General features: G+C 40.5%; 1 protein-coding gene and 1 pseudogene across 1 annotated transcript in view; one reads left to right on the top strand and one right to left on the bottom strand.

Moving 5' to 3' along the window:
* CFAP20DC (CFAP20 domain containing) overlaps positions 1-24556 on the bottom strand; it is a 360272-nt gene that overhangs the window by 127764 nt on the left and 207952 nt on the right. The window lies entirely within an intron of this gene.
* On the top strand, positions 5825-21410 carry LOC128592331 (RNA transcription, translation and transport factor protein-like; annotated as a pseudogene).

The following is a 24556-nucleotide window of genomic DNA, read 5'->3' as shown; positions in this document are numbered from 1 at the left end:
TCTATTGGTAAAGCAAAATAAACTTGAGACCTTTTGCAGGAGTGTTCTCCGTGAGGAGCGGAGTGGGCCGGTGCAGGGGCACGGGCCGGGCAGGGAGTAAACAGAGAGCCATGGAGAGAGCCACCACGCTGCAGTGGGCAGGGCCCCAGCCACCCAGGGGGCCAGAGGCGGTGGCAGTGGCAATTCTGGATGAGAGCCGGGCCCTTCCCTTGGATGGCACCAGCTGCGGAGGGCGTTGCAACTGCCCCCGGGGAGCCCTGTGGGCACTGGCGGCTGCCTTGCCATGTGCATGCGCATGTCAGGGGGGAGCTGGGTTGGGCGGCAGGCACCCCCCTAGCCATGTTCCCCCACGGCCTGGGCGCCAGGTAGCCGGACTGAGCCAGAACACAGGTGGCGATGGAGGCAGATATGCCCACACCCCTGCCCTCTCAGGCCTCGTGGCAGCACGCCAGTGGCATGACCTGGTTGAGAATGCCCCTCCCTGGCTGAAAAGTATCCTACCGCCTTGGTTGGAGAAAACCGAGGCCAGCACAGTGTTTGCCCTGCGGGAAAAGCCTAAACCCAAAGAGGCTAGACCACCCCCCCCACCTCCACACCCCTGTATCCTGTGTTGCTGAGCGAGGCGAGCCCAGAACTTTTTCCCTGCCTTACCTCCCTTTAATTCAGGCATGCCACAAGGCTCAGCAGGTCCCAGGAGAGGCTGAAGCAGCAGCAGCAGCGCCACCTGCCAGCAGTCCACTGCATACCTGCAGGAGGGCCTTATGGGAGGCATCTGGGAAGCCTGGGCGGGCTGTAGCAGACTCAATGGCCTTACCGCTCTGGGAGGTGGGCCCTCCTGAGGAGGGAACTTTACACTATTGGCTCTTTGCCACGGGTGACCTATACAACTGGGAAAATGCAGAACCCTAAGTTCTCAGAAAAACCCACTGCCCTTATTGACTTATTAGATTCTGTCCTTTTCACTCAGCCCACTTGGGACAACTGCCAGCAACTGCTACAGGTCCTCTTCACTACTGAGGAGAGGGACCGAATCTTGGCAGAGGCATGGAAGTCTGTCCTAGACAACAAAAGGTAGCCTGCCACAAATCCAGCACTAATCGAAGCTGCATTCCCACTGACCCGGCCAGACTGGAATTTCAGTACGGCAGAAGGTAATGAGAGACTCCAGGTTTACCACCAGACTCTAATGGGGGGGGTCTCCGGTAAGCGGCTCTGAAGAGAAAGAGCAGAGGCTGCGGAAACTGGCCGCCAGAGGAGGTAGTGAGTTACCCTGGGGGGATCGATCTTGGCTACTGAGAGATCAGTGTGCATACTGCAGAGAGACTGGCCACTGGGCCAAAGAATGTCAAAAAAAAAAAAAAAATAAGACAATGCATCCTAGTGGGGAAGCATAGTGACCTTGATAATGAAATAAGTAACATTAGTATATATCTGCCTTCATGAAAACGCCATTTTCAAGGATTGGAGGATACATGAGAGCATGGATCGAGATTGGCCACTAGCATCTGATGTGAATTCAGAGACCACAGTCTTTAACTTAATTACACTTAGCTCATGCCAAAAGCTAGTTGAGTGGGTGCAGGCATAAGTTTGCCTACTTCTTCCTGTTTCATGTTTTCTTTGATATTGTTTAATGAATTCTAACTGCAGGAAATTGACAAAAAGAAGTCTTCAGCATAAGCTAAATATCATTCTTTGTGTTTCCCCAATATATTGTGTATGTGTATGTATAGACTGAAACTACTTGATAGAGAAGAATTATGGTTGTAGGGCAGTGATTGTCAAACCGTGTGCTATGAAAAGATCTTAGGTGTGCCCCGAAATTTTTTTAAGATTATTAATTAAATTATTTTTGAAAGAAGTCTAAAAACAGTGGACATGGGGGCAGGCCGAGTGTCACATGCATTCATGGTTATCCCAGACTGCCCTTACCCCTTACTTAGTAGAGACCTCCTTAGTAAAATCGGAGCACAAATTTCTTTCAAACAAGGAACACCACAGGTTACAGACAGACAGCGACTTCCTGTCCATGTTCTCACTCTGCGCTTGGAAGATGAGTATCAACTCCATCAACAGCCTCTACCACCAAGCCAAGCGGATATCTCTGAGTGGCTTAACTCCTACTCGTCAGCCTGGGCTGAAATGGGGGTAGTGGGACTGGCAAAACACTGGGCCCCGGTGTGGGTAAGACAGTACCCCATGACTCTTGAAGCCAGAAACAGAATCCTGCCACACATTCAGTGGCTACTGGATGCCGGGATTCTGATCCCCTGCTAGTCCTCATGGAACACACCCCTTGTTACAAATTAAAAAGCCCCTCACTAATGATTACTGACCAGTTCAAGACCTCCGGGAGGTTAATAAGCAGGTAATGGACATTCACCCGACTGTACAACCTCTTAAGCTCACTGGCCCCATTCCAAACCTGGTATACAGTATTAGATTTAAAAGATGCTTTCTTCAGCTTGTCGCTGGAGCCCCAGAGCCAGGCCCTATTCATCTTCGAGTGGAGTGATCCAGAGAGCGGCATTGGTGGACATAACGTGGACCCGCTTGCCACAAGGGTTTAAAAACTGTCCCACTATCTTTGATGAGGCCCTGCCACAAAGAACTGGGTGAGTTCCGCAGGCAGCACCCCAACCTAACTCTCCTTCAGTATACAGATGACATCCTAGTGGCAGCCACCAATGAACAGGACTGTCTACAAGGCACACGAGACCTGCTGGTCACACTAGGGGACTGGGGGTATTGGACATCAGCAAAGAAAGCCCAGATCTGTCAGCAAACTGTAAGTTACCTGGGATACACCCTTAAAGATGGTCAAAGGTGGCTCACTGAGATCAGGAATCAGACTATACTTAAGATCCCAACCCCAACAAACCCCAGGCAAGTGTGAGAGTTTTTGGGGTCTGCAGAGTTCTGTCAACATTGGGTACCAGACCTTGCTGAAATTGCAAAACCCCTCTATGAAGCCATGAGGGAGGGGCATTCCTTCAAGTGGATGACAGAAAGAGAATTAGCCTTTCAGAGACTTAAAACTGCTCTGCTTTCTTCCCTCACTTTGGGGCTCCCTGACACTGAAAAATCATTTCATCTCTATGTGGATGAACATAAAGGGGTGGCCAAAGGAGTATTGACTCAGACTCTAGGACCCTGGACTCGTCCAGTAGCCTACCTGTCTAAAAGGCTAGACCTGATAACATCGGGGTGGCCCCCTTGCTTACGTATCAGAGCGGCCACCGCCCTCCTGGTAAAAGATGCAGATAAACTCACCCTGGGGCAGGAGCTATTAATAACCATACCCCATGTTATCGAGGGAGTCCTGAAGCAGCCCCCAGACCAGTGGATGAGTAATGCATGGCTAACGCACTATCAGAGCCTGCTGCTGAATCCACTACAGGTCCGGTTCCTGCCCAGTGCTGCCCTGAATCCCAACACCCTTCTTCCCAGCCTGGACATAGAGGCACTGATCCACCACTGCCAGGACATTAGCCCAGGTCCACAGCCTCTGCTAGGCCCTGACCGACTGGCCGTTGCCAGATGTAGAAGAGACCTGGTAAACAGATGGCAGTAGCTTCATGAAGGACGGACACAGGTACACAGGAGCGATGGTAGTCTCTGAAATGGAGACTCTTTGGGCTGAGCCACTCCTGGGCGGTACCTCTGCCCAATGAGTAGAGCTCATCGCCCTCACCAAAGCTCTAGTCCTAGGGAAAGGGAAAAAGACCAACATCTACACTGACAGCTGCTACACGTTTGCCACGGCCCACGTCCATGGAGCCATCTACCAAGAGAGGGGACTGCTGACAGCAGAAGGAAAAACAGTTAAGAATAAACAAGAAATACTGGATCTCCTAGCCGCCATCTGGCTGCCAAGAAAGTTGGCCATCATTCACTGCCAAGGGCACCAGAAGCCAATCACCCCAGTGGCCAGAGGTAATCACCGGGCGGATGAAGCTGCCAAGGGCACAGCCCTTAGTGCAGCCCAGACCCTGACCATCAGCCTGCCAGACCCTGGGCTTCCAGTCCTGCCAGAGAAGCCTGAGTACACCCCGGAAGACCTGGCATGGCTCCGCTCTATCCCCCAGGCACACAGCCCTCGGCAGCATAATGGCTGGTGGCGCACTGCTGATAGAAAGCACAGCTAGGGGTGGAAGTGCTGCAGCGCATGCACCAGGCCACCCATATGGGCAACAGAAGACTGAAAGACTTAGTCCGCCATGCAAAGATCAAAATTGAATAACTAGACACCAAGGTCGATCAGGTAATCAGTGCTTGCAAGGCTTGTCAGCTCACCAATGCCAGGGCTGGGCTAACCGTCCAAGGAAACTGTGAGCGGGGAAACAAGCCTGGTGCATATTGGGAAGTGGACTTCACAGAGATTAAGCCTGGTCAGTATGGGTACAAATATCTCTTAGTCTTTGTAGATACCTTTTCAGGGTGGGTGGAGGCCTTTCCCACCAAAAACAAAACCATGCAAATCGTGGCGAAAAAGCTGCTTGAAGACATTCTTCCCAGGTATGCACTGCCAGCTTTAATCAGCTCAGACAATGGGTCAGCCTTTATTTCTCAGATAACTCGGGGGGTAGCCACTGCACTGGGAACAACCTGGAAATTACATTGTGCAACAGGCCCCAGAGCTCAGGACAAGTAGAAAGAATGAATAGGGCGGCGCCTGTGGCTTAGTCGGTAAGGCGCCGGTCCCATATACTGAGGGTGGCGGGTTCAAACCCAGCCCCGGCTGAACTGCAACCAAAAAATAGCTGGGCGTTGTGGCGGGCACCTGTAGTCCCAGCTACTCGGGAGGCTGAGGCAAGAGAATCACTTAAGCCCAGGAGTTGGAGGTTGCTGTGAGCTGTGTGATGCCACGGCACTCTACTGAGGGCCATAAAGTGAGACTCTGTCTCTACAAAAAAAAAAAAAAAAAAAGAAAGAATGAATAGAACCTTAAAAGAGACCTTAACTAAATTAACCCTGGAGTCTGGCGGAGACTAGGTGACTCTTCTTCCCTTTGCCTTATATAGGGTCAGAAATTCCCCCTATACCCTAGGTCTCTCTCCCTTTGAAATTCTCTATGGGAGACCACCTCCTATTATTCCAAATAACCGCATAGATCTTTTAACAGAGGCAAATGATGAAAATTTTCTCCTTTCCCTCCACTGTTACTAGCAGGTTCAGAAAGAATTGGAACTGTCTGAGTGTCACCTATGCAGCAGGTCCAATCCCAGAGCCTCACAAGTTTCGGCCAGGGGACTGGGTCTATATCAAGAGACACTGGCAGGAAACTCTCGAACCTGGGTGGAAAGGGCCTTACACTGTGATTCTGACTACCCCCACCACACTCAAAGTTGATGGCATCACTGCATGGGTCCATCACACCCACGTCCGGTTGGCAGACCCGTTTTCCATCAAGGAAGATTACCATGAGCAAGAAACTGTTTTTCAGAGATTTGAAAGCACAGGTCTTCGTTTCAAAAGGGAACTGGTGACGGCACTCACCATCTCCGCCCTGTTAGGACTGGAGCTAGCAGGGGCAGGCACTGGGATTTCAGCTCTACTCTTCCAAGATAAAAACTATGGGGCGCTAAGAGTGGCCATCGATCTAGATATAGAAAGAATAGAAAAATCCATCACTCTACTTCAGGGCTCCCTCACTTCCCTCTCTGAAGTAGTGCTCCAGAAACGGAGGGTGTTCGATATATTGTTCCTGCAACAAGGGGGATTGTGTGCTGCTCTTGTGAGGAATGCTGTTTTTATGCTGACCATTCCGGAGTAGTTAAAGAATCCATGACCCTAGTACGAGAAGGATTACAAAAACGTAGACATGAAAGAGAGCAAGCTCAGAGTTGGTATGAGGCTATGTTTAATTGGTCCCCGTGGCTCACCACCCTTATTTCTGCCACAGCAGGACCCCTAATTCTGCTCTTAATAGCCTTAACAATAGGACCATGTATAGTTAATGAACTTATAAAGTTTATAAAAGAATGAATTGGGACGGTGCAACTGATGGTTCTCAGGGCCCAGTATCAGCCCTTGAACCCCCGCGAACAGCTCAAACTCACCATGGAGGTCCCATGAAAGGGTCCTCCTAGTTATAATAACATAGGGGGAATGAGGACCCAGTGATGCCATTTTGGACTTTTCATCATTTCAGGCTTTTGTCCTCCATTTTAAAAGTAACCTGAAAATCCTTTGTTTCATTTCTTAGTAAACCATACCTCACCTTATCTCCCGGGATGTGTACCTATCTCCCGGAGTGCGTCAGAACCTCCTCACTCACACTGTTGAGATTGGCGGGACCCTATCAGCCTTAAAGTCTAGTGTCAGCATCAGAGATAACTGACCCAAAGGCCACGCTTTGTTTTCCATGCCCCTCACCCCATAACCACTGCATAAAAACCCCGCGGGTGACGAGCATGGGGCTCTCAGCCCCAGATGTGTCTGGGAATGCCGTGGCTCGAGCCTGAATAAATGCCCTTGTGGGATTTGCATTGGGGTCTGGCTCTCTCATATGGTCACTGGGGATTTCGATTTTCGGGTGTAACAACACCACTCCCAGATTTTGAGCAAAGGGCTGGCTAAACACCACTCCTGGAGCCCCCAATCCAACTTGTCTTTATCTGCTCATCTAGTCAAATGGTGTAAAATAATCACGAGGCGGAATCAGCGGAAAAACTCCGGTAACATGAATAACCAGAGTAGACCACCCCCCCAAGGAAAAATATGGCAGACACAAATGAAGATCCCATTTATAAACAGATGGCTGAGATGTCAGAAATTGTATTCAGAATTTGCATTGCAAACAAGATTAACAGAATAGAGGAAAAGTGGAATTATAAATTCCAGGAGAATTTCAAAAGTCGTCTCAAGAATTCAACGAATTTAAAGACAGAATCACCAATGATTTTGACACATTGACACAAGAATGTGCAGCCCTCAAAGATCTGAAAAATACAGTAGAATCCCTGACTAACAGAATAAAGCAAGCAGAAGAAAGGATTTCTGACATTGAAGACAAAGTTTTTGAATGCTCCCAAACTCTCAAAGAGGAAGAGAAATGGAGAGCAAAAATGGATCATTCTCTTGGAGAGCTCTGGGATAATTTGAAGAAAACTAGTATTCGCTTCACAGGAGTCCCTGAAGGTGACAAAGTGGCTTTGCAAGGCACAGAGGCTCTTCTTCATGAAATTATGAAAGAGAATTTTCCAGACATGCCAAGAGATTCTGAAATTCAGATAGCAGACAGTTTCAGAACCCCAGCACAACTCAACCCGAATAAGACATTCCCCAGGCACATCATAATTAACTTCACTAAATTTAATATGAAGGAGAAAACTCTGAAAGCAGTCAGACGTACGAAAACCATAACCTACAAAGGGAAGAATATTAGAATGACTGAAGACTCTCTACTGAAACCTTTCAAGCTAGAAGAGGGTGGTCGTTGACTTTTAATCTCCTAAAACAAAAAAACTTTCAACCCAGGATCCTGTATCCAGCTGAACTGAGTTTCATTTATGATGGAGAAATTAAATAGTTTAATGACATTCACATAGTGAAGAAATTTGCCATAACTAAATGGATATTCTCAGACCTATCCTCCATAATGACCAGCGCAATCCTTCACCACAAAAGTAAACTTACTCGGAAACTTTTGATCAAACACCAACTTCCACAGTGGCGAAAGGATTAAAAATGTCCAATGGACTTTCAAAAAACTCAATACCCCAAATACTACCAGGCTTATCAATATTCTCCATTAACATGAGTGGCTTAAATTGTCCTCTAAAGAGGCACAGGTTGGCCGACTGGACACAAAAACTCAGGCCAAAAGGCTGCTGCATATAAGAATCTCATCTAACCTTAAAAGATAAATATAGACTCAGGGTGAAGGGATGGTCATCTATATTTCAGGCAAATGGAAATCAAAAAAAGCAGATGTTGCAATTTTATTTGCAGATACAATAGGCTTTAAACCAACAAAGGTAAGGAAAGATAAGGATTGTCACTTCATATTCATTAAAGGTAACACTAAACACGATGAGATCTCAATTGTTAACATTTATTCACCCAACCAGAATGCAGCTCCATTTATAAGACAGACTCTAACAGACATGACCAACTTGATTTCCTCCAGCACCATAATTTTCGGAGATTTTAACACCCTTCTGGCAGTGTGGAATAGATCCTCCAAAAGAAACTAAGCAAAGAAACTTTATACTTAAATTTAACCATTAAACAATTGGATTTAACAGATATCTACAGAACATTTCATCCTAACAAAACTGAGTACACATTCTTCTCATCAGCCCACAGAACATGCTCAAAATTGATTACATCTTAGGTCCCAAGTCTAACCTCAGCAAATTTAAAAGAATAGAATTTATTCCTTGCATCTTCTCAGATTATCAGGGAATAAAAGTTGACCTCAGTAACAACAGGAATCTGCATACACATACAAAAACATGGAAGCTAAATAACCTTATGCTAAATGATAGCTGGGTCATAGATGAGATCAAGAAGGAAATTAACAAATTTTTGGAACAAAATGACAATGAAGACACTTATCAGAACCTCTTGGATACCGCAAAGGAATCCAGATACCAGAACATTCCAACCCCAAACCCAGTAGAAGAAATAATCAAAATTAGAGCAGAATTAAATGAAATAGAAAACAAAAGGATTACGCAACAGATCAATAAATCAAAAGGTCAATAAAATAGATAAACCTTTGGCTAACCTAACTAGGAAAAAAAGAGTAAAATCTCTAATCTCATCAATCAGAAACAACAAAGACGAAATAACAACAGAGTCCTCAGAAATCAAAAAAATCCTTAATGAATATTATAAGAAACTTTATTCTCAGAAATATGAAAATCTGAAGCAAATTGAATAATACTTGGAAGCACGTCACCTTCCAAGACTTAGCCAGAGTCAAGTGGAAATGTTGAACAGGTCTATATCAAGTTCTGAAATAATATCAACTATACAAAATCTCCCTAAAAAGAAAAGACCAGGACCAGATGGCTTCATGTCAGAATTCTACCAAACCTTTAAAGAGGAACTAGTACCTGTATTACTGAACCTTTTCCAAAACATAGAAAAAGAAGGAATACTACCCAACACATTCTATGACGCAAACATCACCCTCATTCCTAAACCAGGAAAAGGAACAACAAGAAAAGAAAATTATAGACCAGTATCGCTAATGAATATTGATGGAAAAATATTCAACAAGATCTTAACAAACAGAATCCAGCAATACATCAAACAAATTATACATCATGACCAGGTCAGTTTTATCCCAGGCTGGTAGGTTTTATCTCAAGGCTGGTTCAATATACGTAAATCTATAAATATAATTCAGCATATAAACAAATTAAAAAACAAAGACCATATGATTCTCTCAATTGATGTAGAAAAGCTTTTGATAATATCCAGCATCCTTTCATGATCAGAACACTTAAAAAAATTGGTATAGAAGGAACATTTCTTAAACTGATAGAGGCCATCTATGGCAAACCCACAGCCAATATCGTATTGAATGGAGTTAAATTGAAATCATTTCCACTCAGATCAAGAACCAGACAAGGTTGCCCATTGTCTCCACAGCTCTTTAACATTGTAATGGAAGTTTTAGCCATTGCAATTAGGGAAGAAAAGGCGATCAAGGGTATCCATATAGGGTCAGAAGAGATCAAACTTTCGCTCTTCGCAGATGATGACTGTATATCTGGAAAACACCAGGGGTTCTACTACAAAACTCTTAGAAGTGATCAAGGAATACAGCAGCGTATCAGGTTACAAAATCAACATTCATAAATCGGTACCCTTTATATATACCAACAATAGTCAAGCTGAAAAAACAGTTAAGGACTCTATTCCATTCACAGTAGTGCCAAAGAAGATGAAATATTTGGGAGTTTATCTAACAAAGGACGTGAAAGATCTCTATAAAGAGAACTATGAAACTGTAAGAAAAGAAATAGCTGAAAATGTTAACAAATGGAAAAATATACCATGCTTATGGCTGGGAAGAATCAACATTGTTAAAATGCCATACTACCCAAAGCAATATACAATTTTAATGCAATCCCTATTAAAGCTCCACTGTTATACTTTAAAGATCTTGAAAAAATCATACTTCATTTTGTAGGGAATCAGAAAAAAATCTCGAATAGCCAAGACATTACTCAGAAATAAAAAGAAAGCGGGAGGAATCACCCTACCAGACCTCAGACTATACTGTAAATCGATAGTGATCAAAACAGCATGGTACTGGCACAAAAACAGAGAAGTAGATGTCTGGAACAGAATAGAGAACCAAGAGATGAACCCAGCTACTTACCGTTATTTGATCTTTGACAAACCAATTAAAAACATTCAGTGGGGAAAAGATTCCCTCTTTAACAAATGATGCTGGGTGAACTGGAGGGCAACCTGTAGAAGACTGAAACTGGACCCCCACTTTCACCATTAACTAAGATAGACTCTCACTAGATTAAAGATTTAAACTTCAGACATGAAACTATAAATATACTAGAAGAAAGTGCAGGGAAAACTCTTGAAGAAATAGGCCTGGGCAAATATTTTATGAGGACTGCCCGGGCAATTGAAGCGGCATCAAAAATACACTACTGGGACCTGTTCAAACTAAAAAGCCTCTGCACAGCCAAGAACACAATAAGTAAAGCAAGCAGACAGCCCTCAGAATGGGGGAAGATATTTGCATGTTTATGTCTCCAACAAAGATTTAATAAGCAGAATCCACCAAGAACTCAAATGTATAAGCAAGAAAAGAACAAGTGATCCCATCGCAGGCTGGGCAAGGGCCTTGAAGAAAAACGTCTCTGAAGAAGATAGGCGCATGGCCTACAGACATATGAAAAAATGCTCATCATCCTTAATCATCAGAGAAATGCAAATCAAAACTACTTTGAGATATCATCTAACTCCAGTAAGATTAGCCCATATCACATAATCCCAAAACCAGAGATATTGCCGTGGTTGTGGAGAAAAAAGAACACTTCTGTATTGCTGGTGGGAATGCAAACTAATACATTCCTTTTGGAAAGATGTTTGGAGAACACTTAAGAGATCTAAAAATAGACCTGCCATTCGATCCTACAATTCTTCTACTAGGTATATATACAGAAGAAAAAAAAATCACATTATACCAAAGATATTTGTACCAGAATGTTTATTGCAGCCCAATTCATAATTGCTAAATCCAGAAGAAGCCCGAGTGCCCATTGACCCACAAATGGATTAATAAATTAATGTGGTACATGTACATCATGGAATATTATGCAGCCTTAAAGAAATATGGAGACTTTACCTCTTTCATGTTTACGTGGATGGAGCTGGAACATATTGTTCTTAGTAAAGTATCTCAAGAATGAAAGAAAAAGTATCCAATGTATTCGGCCCTATTATGAAACTAATTTATGTCTTTTATATGAAAGCGATAAAGCCCTACTATGAAACTAATTTATAGCTTTCATATGAAAGGTATAACCCAATTATAACCTAAGACTATGGGGAAAGGGAAAAGGGAGCGGGGTGGGAGAATGGGTTGAGGGAGGGTAATTGGTGGGACCATACCTCTGGTGCATCTTACAAAGGTACATGTGAAACTTACTAAATGTATAATATAAACGTGTTAACACAATAACTAAGAAAATGCCAGGAAGGCTATGTTAATCAGTGTGATGAAAATATGTCAAATTGTACATAAAACCAGTGTATGGTACCCCATGATTGCACTAATGTACACAGCTATGATTTAATAATAAAAAAAAAAGAATTCCATAAATATTTATTAAGCTCCTACTCTGGGTAAGTCATTTTCTAGACAGTACAGAAGATACGCAGGTGAAGACAGAGACACCACCCTCAATAGATGTAAAGTATAACAGCTGAGAGAAATTATCTAAAAAGTAATAACATCATAAGGTAGATGCTTTTTAAAAAATTACAGATGTACCATTTTGGGATTTAGAAAACTACACGTTTGCTATATCATTTTGAAAATACTTTAAATGCATGTGGTAAGATGTCTATTTTTCCACCTGTGGTGGGTCAGAGTACAGCCTTTTGTTTCTTCCAATAGTTTACTCAAGTATAAAACATTTCGTTTTGCTTGGCATGAGCAGCTCTTATATACCTGGAAATATTCATGAGTGTGTACATGGACATTCATCCTGCATTTTTCCTAAGGTATACTCTGGTTTGAAGATGAGCTGAGAAGCAGATGGATTTAGTTGTGTACCCTGGTGAGCATTCTCGTGGTTGCACTGTATTTCCACAGTAATATGTTTCCATGCTTTTCTAAATTTATAGATAGGACAAAAAACTAGAAAATCTGGGCTTGTTTACCCTGGCTTGCTCAGAACCACTAATTCTGTTTTATCTCAGATTCCAAAAGAGGAATTGAGATGACTGAGAAAGGAAAGATGACATAAGACTAAATTTAAGTAATATTTTTATTTGCCTTGGGTCAACTTCTTATTTAGAGAGGAAATGAATGGAGAATAAAAAATAGTACAGTATAAGCTCGGCACCTGTAGCTCAAGCGGCTAAGGTGCCAGCCACATACACCAGAGCTGCCAGGTTCGAATACAGCCCAGGCCTGCCAAACAACAATGACAACTATAAACAAAAAATGGCCATGTGTTGTGGCAGGTGCCTGTGGTCCCAGCTACTTGGGAGACTGAGGCAAGAGAATTGCTTAAGCCCAGGAGTTGGAGGTTGCTGTGAGCTGTGATGCCAAGGTACTCTACCCAGGGTGACAGCTTGAGGTTCTGTCTCAAAAAAAAAAAAAAAAAAAAAAAAAAATAGTACAGTATTTACTACAAGTCGAACACTGGCAAAACCCTCTTCCTTTTTTTAGTAATGCTTTTACTTCTTTTATAAAGTAGAGATGACGAGAATGATTTCACATATGTAATTCATTTGGGCTCAGTTTGTTTCGAGATTAATTTTTTCTATATAACATATAAATATATTATATGCATGAGAATTTAGCTTACTATGATCTGACTGAAAAAAATAAACACTTTTCCCTTTTGGTTTATCATTTAGCTGCTGAAAACCTGTACAGCAATTGAATGTAATTTGTCAGAGTGGCAAAGAAGTTGTCATGCCATTTTTGCATTCCAATCATCTGTTCATCTGTTTCTCAGAAGAACAAATACAAAATGCTTTTGATTTAACTTAATATATATTTTTTTAAAAGTCCCAAATCTCTTGAACCATTTGTCTTCTGGGCTCAGAAACATTTGTTTGTTAAATATTCAATCATGCCCTAGTGCCAGGAACATCAATAGAATTTGCCTGATTAACTGTAGCACAGCATATGTACACCGAAGACGAGAATGATTTCCCCGAGGAGCCAGCACTTCCTCTGTTGAACTACATTTCTTAAAAGGACATGCAGATGGGCATTTGGAAAACAATTTCCGGCTGCACAAAATGAATTGCTCTTGCTGAGTTGTAATTTTAAAAAGATAATTTTAATGACTCTTGAGGGCCACCTACTTGGAGCAGATGAAACCCAGGTTCTTTGTACAACTTTAATGTTGAATGAGTCAGGATAGAACTCTATTTTAGCCTTTGTACAAGTGAATGATCATCTTTATTTACATTTCAATTGATTTTTTTTTAATTCAGTCCACCATGAAAAAAATCTTATAACATTTTCAAAAGTTCTGTAACAAAACACATCTATAATATTCCGAACACATTTTCGATAGTAGTTTTGAATTTGCAATTGAGATTGAGTCAGCAGGAGTTTTTACTATTGTCCAATGTTCTAGCAACCAAATGAGTGAACTGACAGCTTCTTTCAGTTGCACAATGGTACTAGCAAACAATATAGATGGTATAGGTATATGTCTGTCGTCAACTAAAGAGGACAGTTACTTGCACAAACATAGCTAGAGACAGCCATAACAAAATGAAAAAATAATTTCTTCTTTGATAACAAGGAGACCATTCCAATGTATCATAAATGTTTTCATAACAACCATCCCCAAGACGTACTTGTATTTCTACCTCTCAGATTTCATAGGAAACTATGAAAGCAGTTCAGTTCTCTCTGGGTGGCAAACCTAAGTGATAACTTGTGTCTTAAAATGCATTTTAAACAAATGAAATGAAAAGAAGATGGATCAGTTTTTAATAAAAAACTAACCTGCAGCATGCCTAATATTATGAAGGATTGGTCAAATTATTTTTGCAATATCTTTATTAGTGATACTTTATAGACAAATTATAGCAAAAGTCATGAGGACCACAAGGAAAGGGCAAACGTCATCACATGTCTATTCAGGGAAAATGATGAGATTGTTCTAATTGTTCTAATTGACAAAACATTTTTTTTTCTGTAAGTTAGATTTCATGCTACTTTGACTGATAACACTTTAAACATTTCTTGCAAAAACTCCTATCTACAACCAAATGTTTACTGCAAGATGTTTATCTTTTAGCAAGAATGGTGGATGTCATATTCCAAATACACGAGCATTTTATAAACTTCCTCACTTGCCTTTAACAATGCAAAGCCATGTCACAGGTACCAAAAGACCCATGGCTCTTTCAGAGAAGAGCTCCAACAGATACAAATAAAGACATCTAGATATAAACAGCCTAAAAAGATTACTCATATAGAATAAATATTAAATTTTCTGGGTAGGTCTATAAAATTTGTTATGGTATAATTCATAATACATGGGACTAAAAATGCAAGGCAATTTACTCAAACTAGAGCCCTTCCATTATTTTTCCAACATATAAACTGTCATTTAAAAGCATTTTAAGACTACACAGAATCAAGTATGTAACGGTTTTAGCATAGTTTAACTACTGAATGCTAAAAAATACCTTGAAAGCAACACCACCAGGAAAACAGGGAAAGAAGACTGAAATGGTTTCTTATGTGTTGTTTGTTCATCCTTTGTGGGCTTCCACAGACTTGGATGCAGAGAAGATACGAAAGCTTTTTAGCTAACCTGAATAGCACAGTCGTCATCCCAAATATGGATAATTTGGGGGGCCCAAATGTTCCAATTTAGACTGTTATACAAGACACATTAGTTGGTCTTGCAAAGATCTGCCTCAGTATGTGTTACATAGCCAGAGTTTGGGGGAAAGATGACAGTATTTCTAGATGAAAAATGAAATTAGAGGAATGATAAACTAATATAAAGCTAACTATTTCAAGTTACAATCCAGGTATATGTACTGGAAGCCTGATGGGAATAATAATATAAAATATACAATTGAGACAATAACAGTAGCATGCTTTTGTTTCTTTCAGATACTCCAATTATGGGAAAGACTCTATTTTTAAAGCTTTCCTAAGATAATTTGTTTTACATGATAGTCTAGATTCTATGGTTTATCATGAAATATTATTTCTATAGTGTGTTTTTCAAATAAAAACAACTTCAAAATTAACTTAGTAAGAGGAACATTAGTATATATGGCTGCCCAGGGAATAAAATACACATTAAAGAGAAGAGTAAGACAAGAGCAAATGCAAAAGATTTCATACTTTTGAGGCTCTCACACTAAGATCTCAGATGTGAATTAATTATTAGCAACTTAAATTACAAAGACAATGTATCGAGAGAAGGCAAGGTGGCCAACTAGAGACAATGCTTGTGAAGTGTCCGAGGGAAGGGAGGGTTTCAGACACAGGAGAGAGGGGAATGGCACAGGTCAGGTGTAGTTCAGCGGAATAAGTGCTAGAGCCTGCTGGGGACTTCATGGAATAGGAAAATGAAAGAGAAGAAAAGATATTGGTGAGGATCTAATCCAGAGAGCCTCAGAGAACAATGAAGGGGTAAGGGTGGGGAATGCCATTTCTCCTTCCCACACACTTTTGGTGATTAGCAGGCTGATTAGGTGATTAGTGAGTTGTCTGGAAGTTTTTCCACCCTTGCAAACCCAGGCACTGCTACAAACACTGAATTGTGTGGAGAACTAACGTGAACCCAAAGCTTGGACGTTTGTACAGGCTTTCAGAGAGAAGGACTAGAGGAGCTGGGGAACCGGGTATCTTCCATTCACACTCTTTTCCTCCCCTGCTCCTTCCCTGTGCACTGCAACTGGGGGAGCACACTGAGACCTTCAGGAGTGGCTACCTTTCATCAGTTGTAGCATCCCTTAGTCTGAGATTTCCATAGAGTGAGGCTCACACCTTTCCCCTTGAGGACTTGCAGTGGAGTCAGGGATTCTTCATCTGGGAGTTCCTTGCCTGCCAGCACACCGAAGAGGCACATGCCAATAGGTGAGACACGCAGACTTGATCTCAGGTCCCTAGGACTTGAGTGGGCTACTAGAGGCACAAAGGAGAGATTTGAGAGCTTGAAATGGGAGGCGAGGGAGCCCACGTGGGCAGAACTGATGACAGAGTATAGTGGGGGTCTGAACCACAGCAATCTGGTGGATTGCCCAGCCCCCCGCAGGAAAGTCATGGTGTCACTGCTGCCAAGTGCAGGATATTTGGGTACTGATTTGTGAACAGACACTAATGGGAGACTCTCCAGGCAGGGGGAGAGAGAGAAAAGCAGAGGTCTGTGAATCTGTGAATTAGAGATGGTTCCTTCCTGTGAGCAATCTTTCCAGTTTGGAAAGGCTAATAGGACGTGGCCAATTCTTACAAGTACTACTCACCAACTCAGAGATTAAGCTAGAGGTCCTGATCCAATTCACATTGCTGGGAAGAGGGGAAGAAAGCAAAACAGAAGCAACCCAAAGGAGTACTGCTTTTTAGGAGAGGAATAAAAGATACAGGCAGCTTTAGCCATAAGCTCTGTTGTCCACTGCAAACCTCTGGCTGACTGGGGAGCTGCTCAAAGTCTGTGCAGAGACACTGTACTAGAGAGTGAGTGCAACAGAGATATGGTGGCTTCCAATCCTGGGTTTCTGGAATCAGTGCCATCCTGATTGTTCTAGTGCATAGAGCCAGGTGTACTCAGTATTCATCCTTCCAGCAGAAGTCTGTATCACCCCCATTGGGCCAGAAAGGGAGCAGATAGAACAGAAGTTTCTTTGTGTTGTGTTCTATGACTGAATGCTGAACATGCTTCCTCCCCACTCCATGGGACCTGAGCAGAGGAGGCACCTCAGATGCCATAAGCTCCACCTGGGAAGGCTTAGACAACAGTCTCATTGGGTCTTAGGTGTTGGGGGAGAACTGTGGCTGACCATAATAAGCTCTAGCCCACTTACATGCTTCCTGGGCCACTGAAACAAACTCTTGCCTGTGCAACTGGGCATCAACAGTGTCCATGCTAGTAGAATAACCCTCTATATATGTGGCTCTGGCCCCATAAATGTCTAGAGCCAGCTCTGAAGCTCTTACTACATCCGAACCTGAGGCTTTGCCCCTATAATTCCAGGACCCCTATCAGGTCTGCAATACCACCCCTAAGATTCCAAAGCCTGGGCTTTAAACCCCCACTCCTGAGTCCACACACTGCTGGTGAAGCCTCTCTAAAGTCCAACACTTTACTCAAGACCCCTCATCCCCAAGCTGCCATTAGTCCTGGACTTGGTTTGAGCAAATACCCTCAGCCAAGTCATCCATAACCAGTTTCTAAATAGCCCAGCTGCCACCGTCACCTCCAGTGAGTGACCTCTGCCAGAGCAGTATTATAAAACAATAGCTGCCAAGGAGAAGGTTGCAACCATTCCCTAATGCAAACTTCCAACAATGAGCCAGGGAATATCCTTCCATCATACACAAAGATCATTCACCACTTGCTCTAAATGTGACAATCATAGGGGAATGGGTTAAAACAGAACAGCTATTTTACAGGCTCTCAGAGCACCTTTCACTCCCCTGGTGGGTCAACATCCCAGAGTAGAACACAAAAGCTCCACCTACGGTTCTCCTCTCCCCTAACTAGCGAGGACACAGCAAAGGAAAACAGGTGACCTGCAATCCTATTAATCCACAGCAAAGAGAAGAGGAGACAGATGAGAAGAAACCAGCAAAAGAACCCTGGCAACATGAATAAACAAAATAGTTTGACATCCCCAAGGGAACACAAAAGAGTTACAGTAGTGGACTCCACCCACAAAGAAACTGACAAAATGACAAAAACAGAATTCAGAATATGGATGGCAAATAAAATGAATGGAACTGAAAATAAAGTTGAAAATCAGCAAAAAAGCCAAAAATTTTCAGGAAATCAATAAAAAAGATGCTAAAGAGCTAGACAACAAAAGAAAGGGTATAATAGAACTTAAATAAATGAAAAAGCCATTCAGGGAACTTCAAAACACAGCAGAAAACATCAGAAATAGACTAAACCAAGGAGAAGAAAAACTCTCAGCTTGAAGATAAGGCTCTTGAGCTAACCCGGTCATGCAAAGATGCAGAGAAGAGTATAAAAGAGTATGAGCAATCACTGAAAGAGATATGGGACTATATGAAGCAAACTAACATTCAAATTATAGGTACTCTTGAGGGAAAAGAAAGAGCTGTAAGTATGGAAAGCCTATTTCAGGGAATTTTTGAGGAAAACTTCCCTGGTATTGCCAGAGATCCTCACATTCAGACACAAGACAAATATCAAACATCAGGAAGATTCATAGCAAATAGGACATCTCCAAGACATATAGAAATCATGCTGGCCAAAGTAAAAATGAAAGAGAAAATTCTACAAGCAGCAGGATATAAGCAATGATTGACCTACAAAGGTAACCTTATCAGGCTAACAGCAGATTTCTCAGTGAAGACCCTATAAGCCAGAAGTGAGTGGGACCCTATATACAATCTTCTTAAACAGAATTGAATATTAACTGAGCCTAGAATCTTATGTACTGATAAATTAAGTTTCACATATGATGAAAAAATTAAGTTTTTTTCCAGACAGTCTAATACTGAGGGAATTTGGCATGACCAGACCTCCCTTGCAAGAAATACTCAGAAGAGCATTTTACACAAATCAGCACAATAGATATACACCAGGGTAAAATCATACAACTCTCTCAACTTACAACTCTTATAAAACAATAGCACAAGAGGGAAAACAAAGCAATAAAGTACCCAGCAGGATAAACAGATCAACATCCCACATATTAATTCTATCACTTAATGTTAATGGTCTGAATGAACCTCTCAAAAGACACAAGCTAGCTGAATGGATGAAAAAAAAATAATCTAAGTATCTTCTGTCTCTAGGAACCACATTTAAACCATAGGACACACACAGACTCAATGTGAAAGGATGGAAAAAAGTATCCCATGTACATAGAAATCAAAAGATAGCAGATGTAGCCATATCAGATAAAATCAATTTTAAGTCAATGAAGGTAAAGGAAGACAAAGAGGGTCATTATATAATGGTAAAGGGGGCAATTCAACAAGAAGATATACTAATTCTAAATATACACAGCAGCTCTTAGATACATAAATCAAATTTTATTAGAGTTAAGCAGAGAAATAAGTAACACTATCATAACTGGGGACCTAAATAATGCATGAGCTTGACAAATCATCAAAGCAGAAAATAAATAGAGAAACAACAGACTTAAATCAAACTTTAAATCAAATGGACCTAAAAGACATTTATAGAACATTTTACCTCAAAACTATTGAATATACATTATTCTCGGCAGCACATGGGACATTCTCTAAGACTAATTATATTTTAGGCCACAAAACAGGTCTCAAAAAATTCAAAAGAATAGAAATTATACCATGTATTCTTTCAGACCACAGCAGAATAAAACTAGAAATCAATCACAAGAAAAATACTGAAACAAAATTTCTACACAAAGGCATAGAAATTAAACAACCTGCTGCTGAATCATTATTGGGTCAAGAATGAAATTAAGATGAAAATCAATAGATTCTTTGAAATGAATGACAAAGGGGAAATAATCCCCTTTCAAATCCCCTAATCAAAATCCATGGGATGCAGCAAAAGATTCCTCAGGGGAAAATTCATAGCCTTCAATGCCTACATCAAAAAGACAGAAACACTGCAAAGTAACAACCTACTGTCACAGTTCAAGGAACTAGAAAAGGAAAAACAAACCAAGCCCAAATCCAGCAGAAGAAAAGAAATAACGAAGGTCAGAACTAAATGAAATGGAAAACAAAAAAATAATACAAATGATCAATGAAACAGAAAGTTGGTTCTTTGAAAAGGTAAGTAAAGTCAATAGACCTCTTGCTAGATTAACTAAGAACAGCAGAGAAAGGATCCAAATAAGTTCAATCAGAGATGATAAAGAAGACACTGCAACTGATACCACAGAAATACAAAACATCATCCATAAATACTATAAAAATTTCTATGCACATAACTAGAACATATAGAGGAAATGGAAAAACTGAAAACATACAACCTTCAAAGACTCAGTCAGGAAGAATAGCACTCTTTTTTTTTTGAGACAGAGTTTCAAGCTGTCCTTCCTGAGTAGAGTGCCATGGTGTCACAGCTCACAGCAACCTCAAACTCTTGGTCTTAAGCAATTCTCTTGCCTCAGCCTCCCAAGTAGCTGGGACTACAGGTGCCCGCCACAACACTTGGCTATTTTTGTTGCAGTTGTCATTGTTGTTTAGCAGGCCTGGGCCGGTTCGAACGCACCACCCTTGGTGTATATGGCTGGCGCCCTGCTGACTGAGCTACAGGACCAGAGCAAGAAGCAGAGACCGTGTTCAGACACAAGCTGACGGCTCTCAAATACCACAACCCTGAAGGCTTCAATTGCAAAGATGAAACAGAATTTAGAAACTTTATTGTTTGGCTTGAAGATCAGAAAAATCAGACTTACAAGATTGAAGACAGAGGTAATTTAAGAAATATCCACAGCAGTGACTGGCCCAAGTTCTTTGAAAAGTATCTCAGAGATGTTAATTGTCCTTTCGAGATTCAAGATAGACAAGAAGCAATTGACTGGCTTCTTGGTTTAGCTGTTAGACTTAAATATGGAGATAATGCTCAAAAATACAAGGACTTAGTACTTGATAATGCAAAAAATGCTGACAGCACAACTAAGAATGCAGAGCCATTGATCAATTTGGATGTAAATAATCTCCACTTCAAGGCTGGAGTGATGGCTTTGGCTAATCTCCTTCAGATTTAGCGTCATGATGATTACCTGGTGATTCTTAAGGCAATTCACATTTTGGTTCAGGAAAGCCTGACACAGGATGCAGTTGCTAAAGCAAATCAAACAAAAGAGTGCTTGCCTGTTGCTTTAGACAAACATATTCTTGGTTTTGACACAGGAGATGCAGTTCTTAACGAAGCTGCTCAGATCCTGTGATTGCTGCACATAGAAGAGCTCAGAGAGCTACAGATAAAGATTAATGAAGCCATAGTAGCTTTCAGGCAATTATTGCTGACCCAAAGACAGATCACAGTCTGGGGAAGGTCAAAAGATGAACACTAAGATTTCAGCTTCTCACCTGCTTAGTGTAGTTGGGAACCACGGACACTTCTGGCATGTGTTTGGAAATCAAATGTTACATTTTTCAAGGGAAGAATCTCAGAAAATTGATGATGCTTAAGAGATTTACCACCACTGCTTTTTTTCTTTAACCAAGTTTGGGGAAGTGGAATTTAAAAAAAGAAAAGAACCTTCCAACAACAATAACAAAAAAAGCCATGTACTTGAGGGATTCACAGACAAATTCCACCAGACCTACTACCCATACTACAGAAATTATTCTATAATACTGAGAAGGAGGCAATTCTTCCCAATTAATTCTATGAAGTCAATATCACTTTGATACCAAAGCCAGGAAGGGATACTACAACAACAAAAGAAAACTACAGACCAATATCTCTTATGAATATAGATGCAAAAATCCTCAATAAAGTACTAGCAAATTGAATTTCGCAGCCCATCAGAAAAGAAAAAAAATAAAAAAGGAAGAAGAAGAAAAGAAAAATCCACTAGGAGCAAGTGAGATTTATCCCAGGGATTTAAGGATGGTTCAACATATGTAAATCAATAAATTTGATTCACTACATAAACAGAAGCAAAAATAAAGATAATATGATCATCTTAACAGAGGCAGAAAAAACTTTCAACAAAATCCAGCATCCTTTCTTGATAAAAACTCTCAACAAACTAGACTTAGAAGGAATATTTCTCAAAATTATAAAAGCTATGTATGACAACTCACAGCCATCATCATGCTGCATGGGGAAAAGTTGAAAACATTCCCACTAAAAGAACTGGAATAAGATAAGGGTGCCCAAAGTTACCACTACTGTTCAACATAGTGTTGGAAGTCATAACCAGAGTAATCAGGCAAGATAAAGACATGAACAGTATGCAAATTGGGAAAGAGGAGGCCAAACTTTTCCTCTTCACTGATGACATGATCTCAAACCTAGAAAACTTCAGACATCACCAAGACCCACCTGAAATTGATAAACAAATTCAGCAAAATCTCAGCATACAAAATATATATACAAAAATCAGTAGCATTTCTATATACCAATAACAGTAAAGCTGAGAGTCAAATTAAAGACTCAATGCCATTCACAATAGCTACAAAGAAAATAAAATGCCTAGGCATATATTTATCCAAGGAACTGAAAGATCTCTACCAAAAGAACTGTGAAACAATGAGGAAAGAAATTGCCGATGACACAAACAAATGAAAAAACATATCACGCTTATGGATTGGTAGAATTAGCTTTGTTAAAATGTCCATGCTACCTAAAGTAATTTACAGATTCAATGCAATCTCCATCAAAATACCAACATAATACTTGATAAATTCAGAAAAACTAATACTGTGCTTCCTTTGGAACCAGAGAGGGTCCCAAATAGCTAAATCAACCTTAAACAAAGCAAAGCAAAGCAAAACAAAACAAAACAAAAGGACAAATTTGGAGGCATGATATTATCAGATTTCAAACTATACTACAAGGCTATAGTAATCAAAACAGGATGTATTAATACAAAAATAGACATAGACCAATGGAACAAAATAGAGAATCCAGATATAAAACCACCTACCTATAGCCAACTGATGTTTTACAAAACAGTCAATAAAGTACACTGGGGAAAAGAAGCCCTATTCAATAATGGTGCTGGGAAAATTGGATAGCCACATGTAGAAGAATCAAACAGGACTCCTATCTCTTACCACTCATAAAAATTAATTCAAGATAGATAAAAGTCTTAAATGTAAGGCATGAAACCACAAGAATTCTAGAGTAAAATGTAGGAAAAACTCTTCTACATATTGGCCTTGGCAAAGAATTTATAATAATACCTCAAGGAAAACAACACAAATAAATACAATAGAATTTGATTAAACTAAAAAGATTCTGCACAGCCAAGGAAATACTCATCAGAGCAAATACAGAAGTTATAGAATAGGAGAAAATATTCACAACCTATGCATCCAAAAAAGGGCTAATAACCAAAATCTACAAAGAACTCAAGCAAATCAGCAAGAAAAGAACAAATACCCCATCAAAAAGTGGGCAAGAGACACAACCAGAAACATTTCAAAAGTGAAAGACATGGCCATTAAACATGAAAAATGCTCAATGTCACTAATCATCAGGGAAATACAAATTAAAACCATGATAAGATATCACCTCACCCCTGTTGGAATGGTTTTCATTTTAAATAAAAACTCTAAAACAATAGATGCTTAGAGAGAAAGGAATGTGTATCTGCTGGTGGGACTGAAAATTAGTACAATGTGTATGGAAAATAATATGGAGATTTATAAGTAGACTTACTATGGATCTAACAATCACACTACTGGGTATCTACCCAAGGAAAAGAAGTATTTCTGTCAAAAAGACACTTACACTCAAATGTTTATTGCTGTACAATTCACAATTACAAAAATCAAAATCAACTTAAGTGCCTGTCAGTTCACGAATTCATAAAATGTGGTATAAATGCATATATCATGGAGTACTATTCATCCATAAAAAGGATGGCTTATGGGTTTTTAAAACAATTTGATGGAACTGGAGACCATTCTCCTAAGTGAAGTATCTTAAGAATAGAAAACCAAATACCACATTTACTCATTATTAAATTAGAACTGATTAGCGCATGAGGGATGTAAAATTCAGTGGAAATCAAGTAGGGGAGAGAGAGGTGGAGACAAAGGGCAAAATCCTGCCTAATGGGTACAGTTAACCCTATTTGGGTGATGGGCACACCTATAGCCACGACTCAAGCATTATAAAAGTGATTCATATAATCAAAAACATTTGTACCCCTTTAATAGTTTGAAATTAAAAACAATAAAGATAACATATCATTGAAAGCTTATTTTAATTAGCCTTTACTGGTGTACTTTTCTTCTATCATAATACTATAATATGATTTGAAGTTGCCTACTTTATATGCTACCGAATATATTTAATTTCCCTTTAAAAAATACGCAATAGTCTAACATGAAATAAAGTCTTGTAATTAAAAGTTACAAAATTCACACATAATAAGTAATATAATTACTCATTTGTCCACCTTTGTTTAGAATATGACATTATGTTTTCCTTAAATATAATTACATAATGATATGAATGTAATATTCTAAAAT

The sequence above is a fragment of the Nycticebus coucang genome, chromosome 8 (genome assembly GCF_027406575.1).
Source record: "Nycticebus coucang isolate mNycCou1 chromosome 8, mNycCou1.pri, whole genome shotgun sequence".
NCBI lineage: Eukaryota > Metazoa > Chordata > Mammalia > Primates > Lorisidae > Nycticebus > Nycticebus coucang.
Note: the sequence above shows the minus strand (reverse complement) of the source record. Positions and strands in the feature narration are given on the sequence as shown.